The 19,532-nt window shown below is 42.0% G+C and overlaps 2 long non-coding RNA genes across 2 annotated transcripts in view; one reads left to right on the top strand and one right to left on the bottom strand.

Annotated features, from left to right (window-relative positions):
• LOC309528127 overlaps window positions 1–19,532 on the top strand; it is a 43,174-nt gene that overhangs the window by 8,684 nt on the left and 14,958 nt on the right. Inside the window, exons 2-4 of the long non-coding RNA XR_014217546.1 lie at window positions 689–811; window positions 5,318–5,410; window positions 11,297–11,503. This is a non-coding gene — a long non-coding RNA (uncharacterized lncRNA). The remainder of the gene's footprint in view (window positions 1–688; window positions 812–5,317; window positions 5,411–11,296; window positions 11,504–19,532) is intronic.
• On the bottom strand, window positions 14,984–17,789 carry LOC309528131. Its single transcript, XR_014217551.1, has 2 exons — window positions 17,495–17,789; window positions 14,984–15,435 (listed from the first exon to the last, which is right to left on the bottom strand). It is a non-coding gene; the product is annotated as an uncharacterized lncRNA (long non-coding RNA).

Raw genomic sequence — 19,532 nt, 5'->3', positions numbered from 1 at the left:
GGTCTCCCGAGGGTTGCGCAGAGCTTCCTGAAGCCTGGAGAGCGAGAGGGGTCGGTGCGCACCGACCCCCCTCGCTCTCCAGGCTTCAGCGAAAGCCTGCATTCGCCCCATAAGACGCAGGCACATTTCCCCTTCATTTTTGGAGGGGGAAAAGTGCGTCTTATGGGGAGAAAAATACGGTATATAAAGCAGGGGTGGAGCACCTGTGGCTCTTCAGATGACAGCAGACTCAAACCGCATTCCACCCCAGCCAGCAGGGCCAACGATGACTTATTTATTTATTCAAATGTGTATATGCCATCTTCTACATTAGATCTTGAGAGGCTGCACAGAAATTGGGAATCCAGCAATGCCTGGAGGGACCAGGCTTCCTATCCTTGCTATAGCATAATAACATTTATACCAATATAATACAGATGACCTGTAAAATTAAAACAGAGGCAATACCCCTCTAGAAATTTTAAAAGTAAGTGTTTGTAAGCCACTGGTGCTGATGCTGGCAAGAGAGTGAAGTGTACAATAAGCTCATTTCCAACTAAACGGGCATGGGCATGCTGACACCACTCGCACATACCACAGGGCATGCTGCTGATATTGCGCTGTCCCACCCCTCTCAATTGCAGGGGCAAGGTGGTGCACCTGATTCCCTGGCGCCACCCCATAGTGACCTCACTCTGCATTCTCCTAGGGTGCTTCTGCCTGGTTGGAATGTGTCCCTAAAATGTGGTTATGGCTCCTGCTTGCCTGGATGGAGGACTGAGAGATGTGTTAAGCTTGTGGCTCTATGTAGAAACCTCTGACTTCTACAAAGGTAAGAGTCTCACCTGATGCTCCACTTACTTCGGCCTCTGCACCCATCCTCCACTTGCATGTGGCCCTAGGAAGCTTGCTTATGTGGGAATATGGCCCTGGGGCTGAAAAAAGATCCCCCACCTTTTCATAAACGGTTGTTAGATGTTGAAGTGAGTTGTGAGCCCTGACAAGAGATCCTGAAAGGAGGGGTGAATTCTCCCCCCCCCAACAATATATTATTAAAAATATAAGGAGGCACAGAATGGATAATGAAGAGCAGTATATATTGATGAGGTTGCAGAACAAAGTCAATAAGCAGAAGAGGCCTATTAATAACTGGAATATGAAGCCACAGAAAAATGTCAGCATACCAATCTTAATAAGGCAATAATAGCACCCCCGCCTTGAGTCCTGGCAGCAGTACAGACCTGGCAGGTCCAATGCATGTTACAGATACTTTGGAGATAATGGTGAGCTAGCAATCTGGCTGCAAAAATCCCCTGCACATTAGATGTAAAGGCAGGTTTTACACCACATATTGTTGGGCCCTAAGTGTGATGGGTTACTTGGAAGGAAATGTAGAGTTTTGATTTTACTAAGAGCATGAGCTTTTTACTCTCTCGTTACACACAAAATGAAACCCAATTTGGTGAAGGGCAGTGTATAACTATTTTGAAAAGGAAAGTCATTTGAAGACTACCAAGAACACTGTGTGGAGAAAAAGATCACTGCCCTCAGCGAAACATGGGGACAGCCATCTTTTTCTCTGTGAAATTCCCCATGAAGAGGCTGTAGGTTACTATGTATGGTAGCTTTCTGGGAACATTTCAACATAGTTTGAGGGGTATTTTAGTACTCAGACACAGAACTGCTCTAAGCGACTAAAATGTTGAAAAAAAGAGGCAGCCTTTGAACCATCTCATAATACAGTACATCTCGTGCAGTTTGGTTTGTTGATTATGTGACTTAATCTGCAGGTGTACATTCCAATCCGTGCATAGTGTCTGAGGGGGATGAAATTTAAAAGTTGTCCCAAGACACAGGCCACCCCCCCTCCGTCCGTACCTATGAGTATGTTAGGCAGTGATATGGTGGTGACGTACCTGTTTACTTAGGCTTTTTAGGTTTTTAATGCTCCTCTCAGCTCCTCTGCTTAGCTGTTTTTAGTTGCTTTATTTGCTGGTGATTTAAGAACTGCCTTTTTGTTTTACTGACTTTAAAAACAACAACAAAAAAACCCCTTCTCTCTCCGCACCCTCAACTGGGCCCGTCATTGGTATCAATGAAAGGTAAACTATAAATCTTTAAAGCAAATTATTAAACATATGTGGGAGGTGATAGAGCCTCCCATGCCTGATAGGGCAGGTACATTGTGGAATGTGCCCCCTCTGATCAAGGGCTGCCAATGAAGAATAGGTGGAAGGCTCCCTTGAACTTTGTGGGGACCCCCTTGTTCACAGAATAGATCATAGTCCTAATGCTTGAGAAGCAGAACTGTCAATATTGAGCCAAAGGGATTCTGATATTGTAATTCGGCACAGTAGAGCAATAAAATAATGAGTACTGGGACTGTCACATTTTACAAGTTGTTTAAGAGAGAATAATGATTTAGCAATGAGTGAAGAGAACTATCTGAACCTATCTGTTCTGAACAGGGGCAAGTAATTTTGTCTTGATCTTTGTTTCTACTTCCACAAAATAGAGATAATTACTTACCACACAGGATTACTTAGTGAGCCTCTTAAAATTCTTTACAAATGAAAAAAAAAATCAGCTCAATATCAGTGTATTATTCTAATAAAGATGGCATTGGATTTATGGTGCCTCGTGGTAATTTATGGAACTAATTAAAAACTGAGTAGGTTGTGCAGAGTTTTAAATGCCTAATCAGTTACTTGAAGACCACCTACCTTTGCGAAGGCGCACACTCCACACGGTAACATCCCCCAAGAATTTATGATTAAAATAATAAAAGCCATGAAATAAAGTATAATCCTGATGTTAAATTTCCAAGATAAAACAGTTTGCTGAAATTGGAAAGTAATTAGAACATATTGTTTGATAGCATTTTTAAAATTGCAAGCTGTTTCATGTACTTTTGTGCCGACTCTTTGGAAAGCACTTTTGGAGCATGGCCCAAGTGCAAACTGCAGCATGAAAAGTAGCTCCAGTCCTTTGGGTTGTGTGGCCACTATGAATTGGATATGCTAGCTAAGTTCATTGAAGCCGAGCTCATAAATTAACTGGATTTAGTTGGAATTCTTCAGGTGGCACCTGGAATGAGAGACAAGATTTTAGGACACACACACCCCACCTCCATACACACAAACTCTTTTCCAGCTCAGATCAACATCCAGGCCAGAAAAGCTTCCCAGATTCCCTTCTCTTGGCCAACCCTGACCATCAGGTCCCAAAACACCTTCCTCATCTGCAAATGGAGACGATGGCAGAAGGAGCATTGGAGAGCAGGGAGGAGGGTTTTTTCCTTCTGTCTCCATCACCTTAGTATATGCCACAACAAGCATCACCACTCTTCCTGCAGCATATCATGGCTGAGAGAACTGTGTTGCCTGAAATGCAATGACATTTGGATAAATTCCATTACCTATGAGGCCACTGCCCTTTCAAGCCTCTTGACATGCCATGGAGTGTGTCAAGACAAGGAAAGAAGGGAATGCTCTCCTCTCTGCTGTTGCTGCTACTGCCAGCATCCTGACTTTTGCAGGTAAGTAAACAGAAAGATAGTGAGGGATCTGTTAGGGAAAGGGGGCTCATTTCATAAACCCCTCAAATTGTATCAGGAAATGAACTAATCTGTTTCTGGTTGCAGTAGAGGAATCAGTTCATTTGCGGATCATTTTGAGGAGAGCATAGGGAAGGCCGAGGTTCACTCATTTCTACTAAATACATAAAAATAATAATAGCAGGGAGGAGAGCAGGCCAACAAGGAACAGGAGCAGAGACAGGTACCAAAATCTCAACAATCACTAAGTGCTTTTTTTATTAGAGACCACATTTTATCCTCACTTCCATAATTTACTGGTAGATATAAAGTTTTGCTAATACATGCCAGTATATTCTAGAACCAGCATGGCTACATGATACAAAGTGTGCATAACTATGCAGAGCAGCAACTTGGGCTGTACGGATCAGGCTAACAGTTGTGTGGCGAATGGAGACCAAAAAGGGGCTGTTAGGTGCAGTACTGCACTGTGCTAGCATTTATTTCCTGAGCAAGGTTTTGTATGTAGAAGTTTGTTTCCACACCTCTATGACCCATTGCTGGCTCCAGTCATAGTTTTGAGTTTGGGGGAAGGGCCATAGTTCATAGGTAGATCATCCCAGATTCAATCCCCAGCATCTCCAGGTAGGGCTGAGCTGGATGGGCCTAATGTGTGACTCAGAGTATAAGGCAATGCCTTTTGTTCCTAGTTGCAGTAGACTAATGACTTACTTCTTTATAGAGCGCACTATGGCAAGCTGTGCTTTGGCATTGGAATAGTGAAGATAAAGCATGGCACCTAGTCTGATTACAAAGCTGCTGCTGTGGCAAATCCATAATTCATTCCCAGACTAGCCACATGATCCGGCCCTGAATGTCCATGAAAAAGGCATGAAAGGTATTAGCAGAAGAAAGCAACCAACTGCAAAGCAAGGACAGTTGGTGCTTGATGCTGGTAATCCCATGAGGGCTACCAATGGCCTGGGATTCAGGCTTCTCAATAAGGGGTTGAGCCAAGGTTGTTGGGTGGGTCCCTGTGTGAATTCTAGATACCCTAGAAGTCTGCCTTGTGGCAACAAATACATTTATTCTCTACCATAGGCAGAAAATACTTTGAAATGGTGCTATTTTGGCGTTGACAGCATATCCTCATCATATGGGTACGTCTGAAAGAGCACAAACCAGAGCTGTCAACATCAACCACCCATCCAAATATTTGCCTGGGCTTTCAGATCCTGCAAAAAAAATACTGTGTTGTAAGCCACCGCCTCCAGTGCTAGGCATGAGGGTTTCATCACTGCACAGCACCCTGTTGCAGAAGCAAACTTCCAAATACAGGCCCTGTTCCAAAAGAATGGTCTGCACCTGGGTGCCTGTTTTCATATGGAGGTACCCCTTGCATGGGCCAACAGTTTCACAAAGAAAACAAAAGCCCTAGTCTCTCACCATGATGGAAATGGAGAATGAAGAACAGAATGAGATTGCCACAAGTATAAATTAGTTTTGCATTTTTTATTGTCTAATCCCCCCCCCAAGGCGGCTTTCCTAGTTGGCATTCTCATAACTACACTGGTGGCACAGAGATATGTAATTAATCTCCCACTCCCCCATCCCGTCTCTCTCTAACCCCCCTCCCCACCCATGCCAAAATAATGTATAGCATAGCCAGCTTCCAAAAAAAGCATTCTTGCTGGCTTCTGTAAACTCACCTGTAGTTTGCTGACACACTCATCACTCTGTTTCAGAGCTATCAAATAGTGTTTCAGACTGCATGAGAAATTAATAATAATCTTGCAATTCCAGCTCCTGATGAGTTAGCCAAGAGGAGGCATAAAGAATGTAATGTCAGGAGAACCCCCCACTTATGGAGCATCACTTCAAAAACTGCTGAGACTGGTAAGAAAAACCAATAGGATTTTACTTTACTATTATTCTCTCATATGCTGGGGAGAGGTTGAGGCAGTGGGAAAATGGTAAAAAATTGTGATTATTCTGTACTTAGTAAAATACGATTGATATTGGAGTTTTTTGTTCAAGGTCTATACCAAAGTACTATTGAGTTCTGAGACATGTTCCCTTTCTCTGGCTATATTCAAAGCATTTTCATTGGAAATAGCATAAGAAATCCAACAGCTGTCTTAAACCATTTTGCTGGAAGGAAATCAGCAGGGTAACGTCAGTCATATTAATTACTTGCAGGAGGAAGGTAAGCGGAAGAACGAATTAAAAACAACAGGTTTTATTTTCTTCCCCCCTCCGTTCTGTCCCCACCCGCAAGAAACCTAGAAGAGAATAGTTGCAATTTCATTTGCTTTTAAAGCACAGCACTTGGTAATAAACGGCCCCTGCAAATGTGCTGAGCAAACACCTTCGCATTCATCAATATGCGGGAGCTGTTTATTGCCTCATAAACTTGGAAGCAAGTGATATTGTCTCTTAAATCAATGGCTGCCTGGACATCCTTGGCACTGGAGAAGAACAGTACATCCAGACAACGTTGATACTTAAATTAATGACTCTGGTAATGACTGAAAGGTGCTTAGTCACTGATGGAAAAATTAGGCACAGATCTAAAATGTTCTCAGCATACTTAATATGTGTACTACAAAACAAAGGGAATGGATGGGTACAGGTGTGTGTGTGATTGGTGTGTGGGGGGGGTGTGTAGGTGTGTGCATCTCACTGCAATGACCATAACCAATTTTAAGCAAAGGTTAGTCTGTGAAGACAAACAGAACCAGGCTGACTTTTGTTTCTTCCAAGCTAATGCCAAAATCAGCATTTAAAATTAATGTTAAAAAACAACCATGGCTGGTTGGGAGGAACATAAATTGAATTAGCTTTTTGCCACTTACAATTAGATTTAAAAGCCCTTAACTATTTAAATTGTAGGACTGAGCTGGTTGTTGTAACACATTAGATCAGACCAATACCAAACAGCTATATATACCTCAACAGCTGGGAAGTCAGAGATCAAGATCATCACAATATGGTCTTGTGCTGGCCATAATCCAAAGTCATAGCATAATGAAAAATTGCCTTTATTCCAAGTCAATTTATCCATTTAGCCTAGTATTTCTACTTGGACTGGCAGCAGCTCTCCAGCCCCCAAGAGGCAAGTCCAGTGAAGGAGCAGGACGCAGAAGCTTGACACAATAGTTTCACTTTTCCAAAATAATCCAGCTAGCCTGTCAAAAATTTCACTAGCCTGCAGAACCAGCATTGTCTTTTGTTCTTCAGTCTCTTTGTTAAACCCCACTGTTTTGTGGGGTTTAACTCTCCATGCAATGTTTTTGAAATATTCTGTTTATGCAAGGAGAAACCAACCCAACCTTATTTCACCAAAGGTTTGTTGATGATGGTGAGGGTGGTGGAAAACCACTAACATAATTTTATCATTTATAGTGTATATGACCAAGAGTATAGAGCAGTTCATAGAAACCAGAAAGTCTTGTTTAGCATTTCAAAAGGTCTAGACCTTTTACCAGTTTTGTGTTTTAGTATTACTTACTATTACTTAGTATTCATCATGCGAAAGGCTGGGCTGGATGAATCCCAAGCCGGAATTAAGATTGCAGGAAGAAACATCAACAACCTCAGATATGCAGATGACACAACCTTGATGGCAGAAAGTGAAGAGGAATTAAAGAACCTTTTAATGAGGGTGAAAGAGGAGAGCGCAAAATATGGTCTGAAGCTCAACATCAAAAAAAACGAAGATCATGGCCACTGGGCCCATCACCTCCTGGCAAATAGATGGGAAGAAATGGAGGCAGTGAGAGATTTTACTTTCTTGGGCTCCATGATCAGTGCAGATGGTGACAGCAGTCACGAAATTAAAAGACGCCTGCTTCTTGGGAGAAAGGCGATGGCAAACCTAGACAACATCTTAAAAAGCAGAGACATCACCTTGCCAACAAAGGTCCGTATAGTAAAAGCCATGGTTTTCCCAGTAGTGATGTATGGAAGTGAGAGCTGGACCATAAAGAAGGCTGATCGCCGAAGAATTGATGCTTTTGAATTATGGTGCTGGAGGAGACTCTTGAGAGTCCCATGGACTGCAAGAAGATCAAACCTCTCCATTCTGAAGGAAATCAGCCCTGAGCGCTCACTGGAAGGACAGATCGTGAAGCTGAGGCTCCAATACTTTGGCCACCTCATGAGAAGAGAAGACTCCCTGGAAAAGACCCTGATGTTGGGAAAGATGGAGGGCACAAGGAGAAGGGGACGACAGAGAATGAGATGGTTGGATGGTGTTCTTGAAGCTACTAGCATGAGTTTGATCAAACTGCGGGAGGCAGTGGAGGACAGAAGTGCCTGGCGTGCTCTGGTCCATGGGGTCACGAAGAGTCGGACACGACTAAACGACTAAACAACAACAACATTACTTACTTGATTAAAATGAAACCTCTTGACACATTAATGAGGAAAATGCAATGAGATGCTTGCAGTTTGCCTTAAAAAGATGAGGAGTTGCACTGAAACTTCAGAGCAACAACACCGAAACTTGTAGCAAAGCTCTTATATTGGGAGAAGCCTGCTTTTTTCTTTTTTCTTTTTGAAGCACTTGTTGACAACCATACTATCAAAACCAAAATTAATAGTCTTTGCCAGGCACTGCATTAGCCTAAATTGTATCGACACATTAGAGTGGAGGGAGGGGACTTTCGGAGGGGTGTGAGAAATTATCCCTGCATTTGAGAAATTAAGAGTGCTAGATGTTTGGCTCATTACTGAGATTCTGGCGGTGTCCTGAAATGCTTCTAAAAAGATAAATTATTTTGTTAAGGATAGCTGTGAAAGGCCAGCTTTTCAACTGAACTTCATAAGAGAAGGCATTCTGATGGAACCCAGCAGGGAAGAGTTCATTCAAAAGTAGTTGCAATCATCCCTTTTCCTAATGAAGACCCCAGAATAGCCACCAGACATTGTAAGAATGGCATTCCGTTTGACACCAATGACCTTGCTACTCTCATCAGCAAATATTAGCTTCAATTATATTTATTTATTTATTAAATTATATCCCACCTTTTCTCCAAGGTGCTCAAGGGGACATAAATGGTCCCCCCCCCACAGCTTGATGTTACATTCACAACAAACCTGTGAAGTTGGTGAGGCTGGGATGTAGTGATTGGTCCAAGGTCACCCAATGAGGTTCATGGCTGAATGAGGATTTGAACTCTGGTCTCCCCAGTGCAAGTCTAGTGCACCACACTGGCTCTCATTGTTTGTCATTTCAACAACATCAACAGGTCACATTTCACTGCTGTTCTGCATATTAACCTAAGGATGTAAGGGTTCTCCTCGGTTTCTCAGAGCTGAAATTAAGAAACTGCTTTTTCTTCTGCCACCACACCTCCAAGGATGAACAAGACCAGCCTGTGGCCCAACTAAACTGAACATAATCCACCAGCCATGTAAGAAGGCCCAGCAGTGTTTCAATACGTTTTGTACTTTTGCTGCATGGTTGGGGGAAAAACAGGATAAAGGAACACCAGGGCAGAGGACAAAATTATACCACAACGCTTCATTCTTGGTAAAATCATCACCTACTAATTTTTTGTTAGTTTTTCCTTCATTCCCTCTCTCTCTCTCTCTCTCTCTCTCTCTCTCTCACACACACACACACACACACACACACACATTTTAGCCAATCATGGTCCTTCCTGAGGCTTCTAAAACAGCAGTTAAAGAAGCTGTCAGAAAACGTGGGCGTGGGGGCTCTGTGCCTCCCTTCTAAGTGGCACACCATGCAGCAACCTTCTTGACATGTTGCCAGAGGCTGTGCTTTGTGCCATCAGTTTGGTGCGCTGCTTTCTGCTTCCCTCATTTCCCTCTTTCCTCCTCCTTTCGACATAGGTTCTGATGTCTGTGCATAGTGGAAACAAAAATGGACTTGTTTTCATTATCTTAGAGGCAGCAACCATTCAGTTCCTTCTCACTGACAAACAAGGTTGCTCTAGGAATCCAAACCCCACTTGACTGTTCAGAAGCTTGCGTGTAATACGTAAAGCCTTTAAAAGGAACAAATGGCAGGAGCTTGTGTCTTTCAAATCCTTCCTGGGATGTGTAAATGTTAAACTGGTTTGGCTATGCAGAGCTGTCAAAATTACATTGGCAGATTTACAGCAAAGGTTAATGAAACTCAAATAAATAAGATGATGATGTTGTGCTCAGACACTCTTATCATTCCATTATGCATCTTAGAAGTACAACAAAATGTTGCAATGCAGAGTGCTGCTTTTCAGAGTTCCACCCCAACTAGCCATGCCCTCTTCCAGGATACACCAGGTCACTTCCCACCCCACAGGTTTTCGTCTCTCCCTCCTCCTTCTCCTCGTTCAGTATTCTATGGTTACTGAGCATGATCAGTTCCCAATGGACTATTTTGGAAAATCGATGTTGTATGTATAGCGTATTCAGGTGGTTTGCCAGGCGGGGCAAAGGGATAATTCGACCTATAGATCTTCCTGATTTTTTAAATGCTGGCCAAAGAAACGCCGACTTTACTCCTTCTAGCATTTCTTAAGAGCAATCAGTAGTTTTAAATGTATTTGCCAAGTGTGGCATGTTCCTCTCTACAGCTGCAAGCCTAGGTACACTTCCTTGTATGTAAACCCTATCAAAATCAACAACTTTCTTCATAGTGAATATATTGCTTTGCAATCAAAGAAGGCAAGGTCAGTTGCCGAGAGACTTTTTTTTTTTTTACCTCTCCCAATTTGTGTCTTGATTGGCAGAAGGAAAGGAGACGCTGCATTTAGTTATTATTACCACATTTCTCCAACCACTTCCAGCCTAATGTTCCCCATCCCTACTTTAATTTGATGGAGGAAGGCTGGGGGGCATGTGAAACCATGCAAATTCAAGAGGGTCTGTTTTTATTCTACTGAATCCAACTTCTACACAGACCCCTGGGGGAGGGGAAAACAATTGACTGGGAGGGGGTGCCCATGACACTTTCTCAAAATTCCAAATGAGCCTTTGGTCCTAAAAGGCTGCCCACTGTACAGCGTTCAGCTCTATGCTGGTTGTCAGTGCCAGAGCAAGGGAGGTGACAGTCGACCAAACACTTATTTTGGTCGTAAATTGTGCTTCAAAAGGGCATACCATCTCAGTCAGAGATACAACCATGTGAGTGGCAATCTTGTCTAAGCCTGCAGTCCTATGCACACCTACCAGGGAGTAAGTCCCATTGGACTCAGGTGGACCTAGATACGTGTAGGGCTGCACCCATAAGAGCCAGCTCCCAAGGGCCGAGGTCCCTTCAGTCCCCAATAAAACACTTGAGGGGTTTGGGGGCTCCCAAGGTTGATGGGCATTGCCATTCAAATGGTGTGTGTGCGTGCCATGCCTTGTGATCAGTTAAGTGGGGCGGGGCTTACCTGACCACCCCACCCCCGTATTTTATTCAAGTTGGCAACCCTGGTTGCATTGCAAGTTAATGAATTGAGATTTGACTTCTATGACTAAATAAAAATAAACAAAGAGGTTTGTCTCGCTTTAGGAAGAAGTGAGGCTCAATGGGCATCTGGACAAGATAAGAGTACTGTATTGGAATGCTAGTTTAATCTTTTCCCAATGAAATAACCATTCACTTAATCAGGACGGAAGCAGGATGAAAACGTTCCACTCAGCAGATAAATCCACCAGCTCCCTTATCCTATCTCCACCACTGCAAATGCATTTAGTTGTCATCTGGTATTTCTGTTTTCATTCTAATTCTTTCTGCCTTGTTATTCTGTCAGTTTCTTAATCTATTTACACTGACTTTATTTTTAGTATGTCTATTGTGACAGTAAATCCTAGAATTGCCTTCGGTGTTGTCTGAAAATGGCCATTATCAAATCATAATGCCTAGCCAGATGAAGTCCTGTAAGGGCCCTAGGCAATCACTAGGCATCCTCAACAGCTGCCTGCATTTGAGTCCTGCATATCAATTCTCACCTTGGAGGGGGCCCTGCAGTATTATCAGGAGTGGAGGAGGAGGTAAGTGTATTTATTAAAATTTGGATTACAGCTCGGCAAAGTGCTCCTTACTTTATTTATGAAAGCTTTTTAGTCTGCACATTAATAAAACCGCTATCTCAATCTTTTATTGGTAAACTATGTAAAATGCAAATGATCTGGAATCCAATTAATTTCTAGAAGGTTGCAGCTGTTTTGAGTCCTATTCACAAAGACATGTGTGTGGATGTGGTTGAATGTGCCTGTGTTTGATTGCTAAGAAAATCAGGCTTTATTATTGAAGCACCGACTTTCAAAATTTGAACTATTGTTCATCAGTAGTGCTAAATGCAAACAGATAATATCCAAACTGCATTGCTTGTTATTAAAAAGGCTGTGAAATGTGGCTAATTTAGGACCAAGGCAAAGTATAGGAATTGCAAAAGAGTTGTTTCAAAATTTGTTCATTTGAGCAAAGCCAAAGTTTGATTTATGGTCTTCAGCGATGTATTATGAGATTTGCTAGTGCAATAGTGCACACATTTGCATAAACAAGTATCTTACATCACAATAATGTCAATTCTGGAGACTTAGCAATACTACTCTTGAGATTGTACTGTATGCAGTTTCACTTTGAAAGAAAGAATTGCATTGGCTTTGATAATTTGAGGATTTAGCATGGGCCAGAATTAGTCCGCTTGCTCCAAAGATTCAGCAATAACCACACTGTTACCACAATTCTAATACTTATTTATAGATGAATAAAGGTTTAAAGGTGTTAGTATGCCAATATAAAATGGTTTATGAGCAACAAAATGGCTTTAAATACGATTGATTGATTGATTGATTGATTGATTGATTGATTGATTGATTGCATTTCTATCTCACCTCTCTTCCAGTTGAACTCAAGGTTGCATACATTGTTCTCTTTCTCCCCATTTTATCTTCACAACAACCCTGTAAGATCGGCTAGGATGTGAGACTGTGATTGACAAAGTCACCCAGTGAGTTTTGTGGTTGAACCCTGATCTCCTAAGTCCTAGTCCAACACTCTAACCACAACATCACACAGGCTCACTTAATAGTAGAGGGGGTAATTGCACCACAGCAGTAGGCAGGTCACTAAATATAAATGAAAAAAATGAATATTCCCACAGTTAAAAGGCTGAATACTTCTGTTCTGAGGGAGCGGGTGGCGCTGTGGTCTAAACCACTGAGCCTTTTGGGCTTGCTGATCAGAAAGTTGGTGGTTCAAACCTGCACGATGGAGTGAGCTCCTGTTGTTCTGTCCCAGCTTCTGCCAACCTAGCAGTTTGAAAGCACACCAGTGCAAGTAGATAAATAGGTACTGCTGCGGCTGAAAGATAAACTATGTTTCCATGCACTCTGGCTTCAGTCACTGTGTCCCTTTGCGCCAGAAGTGGTTTAGTTATGCTGGCCACATGACCCGGAAAGCTGTCTGTGCACAAATGCTGGCTCTCTCGGCCTGAAGCAAGATGCCACAACCCCATAGTCGCCTTTGACTGGACTTAACAGTCCAGGGTTCCTTTACTTTTTTTTACCTTTACTTCTGTTCTTCCGAGTCACTATTTTTGGCTCAAAAATAAAAATAGGAGAATATTCAGCGTTGCCTTAGCTGTGGAACACAGTTACATTTGCTAGAGGTAATAAAACTTCCCAAGTTCAAACTCAGAGGAATGTTATAAAGAATAAGATGTTGACAAGGGTGAGGGGCTCAACTTTTGTATTAACTGGAGCCATTTAAATACCCTATAGATGAAATTTGATGAGCTTATGAGTATTTAGGAGGATTTAATGGACTCAAACCTCCCTTTCTCTCCCTCCTCCCGAAAGCTTCTGTTCTTAAGCCCATTTCTTATTTCATATTTTGGAGGGTTTCAAAGCAGCTAGATTAATTTTGCGCTTCAAAACAATTGTGTTAAAATGCTTAGGAAAAAGAGATTACTTTAAATCATTGCACTAAAACCTGATGAATATTATGCAATATAGCTGATATTTACTATAGAAAGAGGTGTTTATATAGTTATCCCGAAATTCTCTCACTCACTCACACTCTCTCTCTCTCTCGGCAGAAATATACATACATATGAGTTATCTCATTTTATCCCCACAACCACCCTATGAGGTACATTAGACTGAGGGAGTGTAATTGGCCAAGTGAGCTTCGTAGAGTTTGGATGGGGAAACAGATGAAGTACTTCCTTGGGGTAAAAGTAATTGATTTGGATCTGCAGATAAATCTCGATCCCTAGAGCCCTGCAAGAAAAAAACAAACTCATTCAGTATTTTGCTAAGGCAATTGTTATGTCAGGGTAAGCATTTTGGTTTGCCATATGGAATGATTCATCTGTCTCTCTTCCCCATGCATTGCCAACCCCCCACTCCACCTGAGCCAATTTCAGGAGTCGGGGTGGGGGGGGAGAAGCCTGTAGCACAAGTGGAAGACCTTGCTCAGCACTTCTGCTGATGGGTGCAATTGGCTGAATCCTGCTCATTTTTTAGAGAGGGAGCAAGAACAACTCAGGAAAACTAAGCCCAAATTCAGTCTTGCCACTGTTATGATGTCATGTTTGGCTCCTCTGAGCTAATGAGTATGCTTCACAATATTCATCAATGGAAAGTAGTAAACACTTGAAGCACAAAAATGTTCTATATTGTGTTTTTAATATTATGTTGGGAGCCACCCAGAGTGGCTGGGGAGGGGCGGCCAGATGGGTGCGGTATAAGTAATTTATTATTATTATTATTATTATTATTATTATTATTATTATTATTATTATTATTATTATTTTCTACCCACATCAGGATCTGTTAAATTTATCCAAGGATGCACAATAGTTTTTGGAAGACTTCCATTGACAATGTCATGTGGGCATCACATTTTGAAGGTCATCCATTGCCCAGTGGGCTTAGAGAGTCAAAAATATCTAGTTTTCTGCTGAGCACCACGATTTCCTGTCAGCTTTCTACATCTCTGTACCCCCCCCCCATATGCATCTAAGAATATATGTGGATATGAGTGACACTCTGTGGAAAGAATCAGACACTAAGGACATACAATACAAAGAAAAATAGCTGTGCCTAGCATTCAGGTAGCACACTAAAGTCATGTTCATTTGATCAGGACACAGGAGCACCTGTCATTCTCTAGAATGTGCCACTTTTTGGAGGTCATTTTATTACTGTACATAGGTAGGCTATGGAGTTGGATGGTGGTATTCTTTATAACAGGGGTAGCTAATGTGGTGCCTTCTAGACGTTGTTGGACTCAAGCCTCATCGTCCTTGACCATTGGCCACAGTGGCTGGGGCTGATGGGATTTGTAGGGAAGTACATCTGGAGGTCACTCCATTGACTTTCTGCTTGATGCTATATCTGTATAAACAAATTAGCTTGATGTCCCTAGTTTGTGTAAACGTGACTTGGGATGGGGAAGGGAAGGAGTAGGAAGGGAAGAAGGCTTGAATCTGTTCCTGCTGAAAATAGAACAGCAACCCAAGAAACAATTGCAGTCATAATAATAACTGCTTACATGCTTTATTAACAATTAGGCAGTATACAGTTCTGTTAATCCATGCTTAGTGATTTTATAGTGTTTTAACTATGCATCAAGCAATATGGTGAGGCAGTTTAGAGAACGACATATGAAGTGCAATATCTGAAATCCAGATTTAGACATTCATTAAACACCTCCATAAAATCTGTGGTAATTCAGTTTAGCTTGGTCAGAGTGGAACTTGGGGTGATGACATGTCATTTTCAATAAATGAACATTTTTCAGTGAGTCCATTAAAAGAGAGAGAGAGAGGCAGATTCTCCAACAAACATGCTAGCTTTTTCCAGGACTGCAATTTGTTTGCCATTTTGTGCAAATGTGATAATAGAATCATTTCACCCTTGGTGAACAGGTAAAGACATGCTTATCTGTTTTAAAATCTGGATAGAGGAGTCTTCTGCAAAGAAAAAAAAGGACATTATTATCCCTTTGATCTTTGTCACTTACAGCATTAAATGAAAACCATTTTAAACAGTGGCATTATATTAAATGAATCTAAGTGCTCACGTAGGGCTCAGACTATTGTAAGAGCATGGAGATAAAATCATCCAGGTTGGCTATAAGCCACCCAGTTCCAGCACCTAGTCCCTGCTTTTTGGTAACATGTCCCAACAGTAGCTTCATCAGGGTCATCTCTAGATTATAACCCCTCCTCTGCCTGGCAAAAAAGCCATCAGCGGGTCCCCTTAGCTTACTTTCTAATCACCTCCTAGCCGCTTTGCCTTGAAAATCACCAGTCAACTGAGAGGTGTGCTATTTGACCTGAGAGGTCAAATAGAGAGAGTGAAGGCTTTTAACCTTTCAGAGTGTTTGCTATAGTTGACATTCATTTCCCTGCCATGAATGGACCACTGCTTCTGCTATAATGGACCACTGCTTCTGCTATAATGGACCACTGCTTCTGCTATAAAATTATTTTCTCCCAGAATAAATACTGAAAGTGCACACAACACTGCATGGGCTGGCCATGTATTGGTGACTGCCCATCAGCTGTTTGAGCAGGCAAGCTGAAGCACGCTGTGCTGCAGCTGCAGTTAAAGGCTGCATCCAGGTTCTTCAGCAAGGGTTACTATGAAGGCTCTGAGAAGTAACAACAGCATCTAGCTTCTCTCATGGCAACAGCAAATGTGGCTTTTTCAGGATCTTTGTCTTCATTTTTACCTACCGTGTAGCTTAATAGTAGAACCCATGTTGTTTTGCACACACAGAAACTCCCAAGTTCACTTCCTAGCATCTCCAGGTTTGGGGGGGGGGTCAGTTTGGGTGTATGAAGGTGGTGTGAAAGTTATCTTCCTGAGACCCACTACCAGTCACAGTAGATGACACTGGCAGCCGCTTACAGATTCCTGCCAGGTGCCCAAGCCAATACATGCTTACTCAAAAGCAAGTTCTCCTGTGTGAATAGGACATTATGCGGGGTCACCCAGACCCCTTGGACTGGCGTATTTCTACCCTGTGTTGCTATTGCGCCTATAGAAAGAGTTGTGGGTCCTGCAGTCACCTCACTGACCCTTTCCCCAGCTAGTTCTTATTCTTCTCTTTTGTTTCTCATTCTCTTCAACAACAGTCTCCAAAATGTGGAGCTTTCCCTCTCTGCTCCATCCTCTGAGACATAAAGGCCCCTTCCACGTCCTCTTCTCTGACAGGTGAGTTTCATGGCACAATAAAGGTCCTCGCCAATCAAAGCATCCAGAATTAAGAGGGGAAGCAGGATTCTCATTCAGAGTTATGGGACGATTACAACCTCCCACATTACTCCTGGTTCATTTGCAATCAGCTTTTTCATTATCTTTCAGCTACACCGGTCCAGAATTATGTTAATTGCCTATTAACTACAGTTGGGTGATTCATTTATTCTTTTAATTTAGAGTATCGATAATGGATCTAACCTCTATTTTGCTTTTAAAACTTTTTGATACAGTCTGTGCTGTCAGTGCAGCGACAGTGAAAACACAATGTCAATACCGTCACTACTCCTCAAGATCATGCAATCTCTCTAGGCAGCATCGCATCCTATATCTTTGGCGTCTCCTTGGACAGCTTTAAGTGGCACTTCGGCAAATTGTAGGAAAAAGTCACCCTACTCCCCCCTTTGCTGTTCCTTTATGTTTAAAAATAGGTTTCAGCTGGAGTGTTTTCAGAAATCTTTCTGACTTTTCTTTCAGCCTGTAGCATTCTTATACTTTTCAATATAGAGTGGCTTGGATGGCTCAGACATGGGAACTACAGTCCTTCCCAGAGATGTTTACATAGCTTTTGGAAGCAAATGGGATTTAGAAAAAAAAGTAACTGTGCTTGGATTATGAGCTCTTCTGTGTCTTTGAAGAAAGGGAAACTGTGCATTCAAAAGGGGGAAAGGCTGTAGCTCAATGGCAGAGCAGCTGATCTGCGTACCAGAAGATCCCAAGATCAATCATCAGGATCTCCAGTTAGGGCTAGGAAGGTCTCCTGCCTACCTTTGGAGAGCTGCTGCCAGCCAATGTAGTACAGAACTAGACGACTTGCTAGACTGCAACCTCCTATTTTCCTATGGAAAGATTCCATGGAATGATACGTCATTATGACTTGTAAGGGGGGGGGGACTGCAATGGGATAGTAGTGTGCAAAACTCATAGGTAGCATTCTGCTTGATTTTTCAAGCCCCAAGCAGCAGCTGGCAATTGGAACTCCATTTGTTGGTTGCTTTTGCTCTGCTGTCTAGTGTCATTATTTAGTATAGTCACTAAGTGCAATGGGGCTTTATTGTATTTGGGTGAGTCAGGAGTTTCTTGTTACCATTCTATCGGGGACAAATGACAGAGATCCTATTTACCTTCCTGACTCACAGTATTTGGGTGAGTCAGGAGTTTCTTGCTACAGGTCTCTTGGGGACAGATGACAAAGATCCTATTTACCTTCCTGACTCATAGCCTTCCAAAACATTGTCAGACTCCAGTTATTTGTAGTGTATTATGGGATATATATATATAAACAGTTGTTCTTGTGCCACTCTGATTTGGCACAGAAATCAGACTAAAGATGGTTTGGTGGAAGATTTAGATTATTGTGAGCATACAAATGATTTGGCACTAAATGATATGAGAATACAGAAATCACAAGAATGCATAATGCTCATTTCTGTGGAATAATCATGAATAGATTCATGAGAAGGTTGGCAGGTTGCAAAATGGCAACCATAATATTTCAGATCAGGGTTTGTTTACAGAACTGCACTATTCAGGCCTAATTACAACCACAGACACTTTTTTAAATTATTTAAATTATATTTATACTTTCCACCAAACCATCTGGCAGTATTGTAGCCCTTCTATTAATCAGAAACATTGGAAGTGGTGATGACGTGCACCTCCACCCTCAACTGGTGTCACCTCCATGGATAGACTTTGTAAATGCCCAAATAAGGCTTTGGAACTTTGCCTCCAGTTATTCAAATAGTCCAGGGATATTTCCAGTGTGGTATATGAACATAGGAGCCAACTCCTAGGGGCTGAGGGGTCTTCAGCTCCCCCATAAGATAGCTGAGCCCCCACCCAAGTTGATGGGCATTGCCATTCAAATGGTGTGTGTGTACTGCTTCATGTGATCTGTTATGTGGGGCGGGGCTTATCTCCCCCTCCCCCAATACTTTTTCTTCAGGTTGGCACCCCTGTATGTGAACAAATTCTGGAAGCCAATAAGATATAAATACTTATGCTGGTGGTAGTTAGCATGACAAAGTGCTGGTGTTGCCAGGATCTCATTCTAATATTGCCTTTTAAAATTGTGCTGAAAGTTTTCTGAAGTATCTGTGGTGAATGCAAACCAGTTGGCATCATTTACCATTGTTCGGCAATCTTATATACTGGGTTTTTTTGCACCATAACACTCACTTTTTTCCTCCTAAAAAGTAAGGGGAAATGTCTGTGCGTGTTATGGAGGGAATGCCTACGGGTGGCATGCCTACGGATTTTCCTCCTCTAAAAACTACGTGCATGTTATGGTCAGGTGTGTGTTATAGAGCGAAAAATACAGTATTTAATTGTGCCCAAGGATAACAGATTAGCATTTTGCCTCTACATTGCATTTGCTTTGTATTGGTAAAAATGGCTATGCAGGGCAGTGAGGAATTGAGACTGCAAATCTAAATGCACTTACCAAGGGGTGAATTCAGTGCCTTGCATCCTGAATGGCCTTTCTGCAAACAATAGGTTGCCTTCTGGTCACAGCTTCGGCTGGGGAGGGAGGGATATAAATAAATTTTATTATTATTATTATTATTATTATTATTATTATTATTATTATTATTATTTATTACTTCCAAGTATAGTTCCTAAGAATTGCACTATACATCATATGCCAATTCCGTGTAAAAATTCTGCATGAATGTAATGTAGCAATCATATCATACATTGTGGAAAACTGATGAAGTATCTTATTAGGTGATGTGCGACTGAGTAATGTATTGGGTACCGTATTTTGCGCCCCATAGGACGCTCCGGCCCATAGGACGCACCT

Source organism: Podarcis vaucheri (assembly GCF_965113315.1).
Source record: "Podarcis vaucheri genome assembly, chromosome: 3".
NCBI lineage: Eukaryota > Metazoa > Chordata > Lepidosauria > Squamata > Lacertidae > Podarcis > Podarcis vaucheri.
This window is presented reverse-complemented; position numbering and strand designations above follow the sequence as displayed.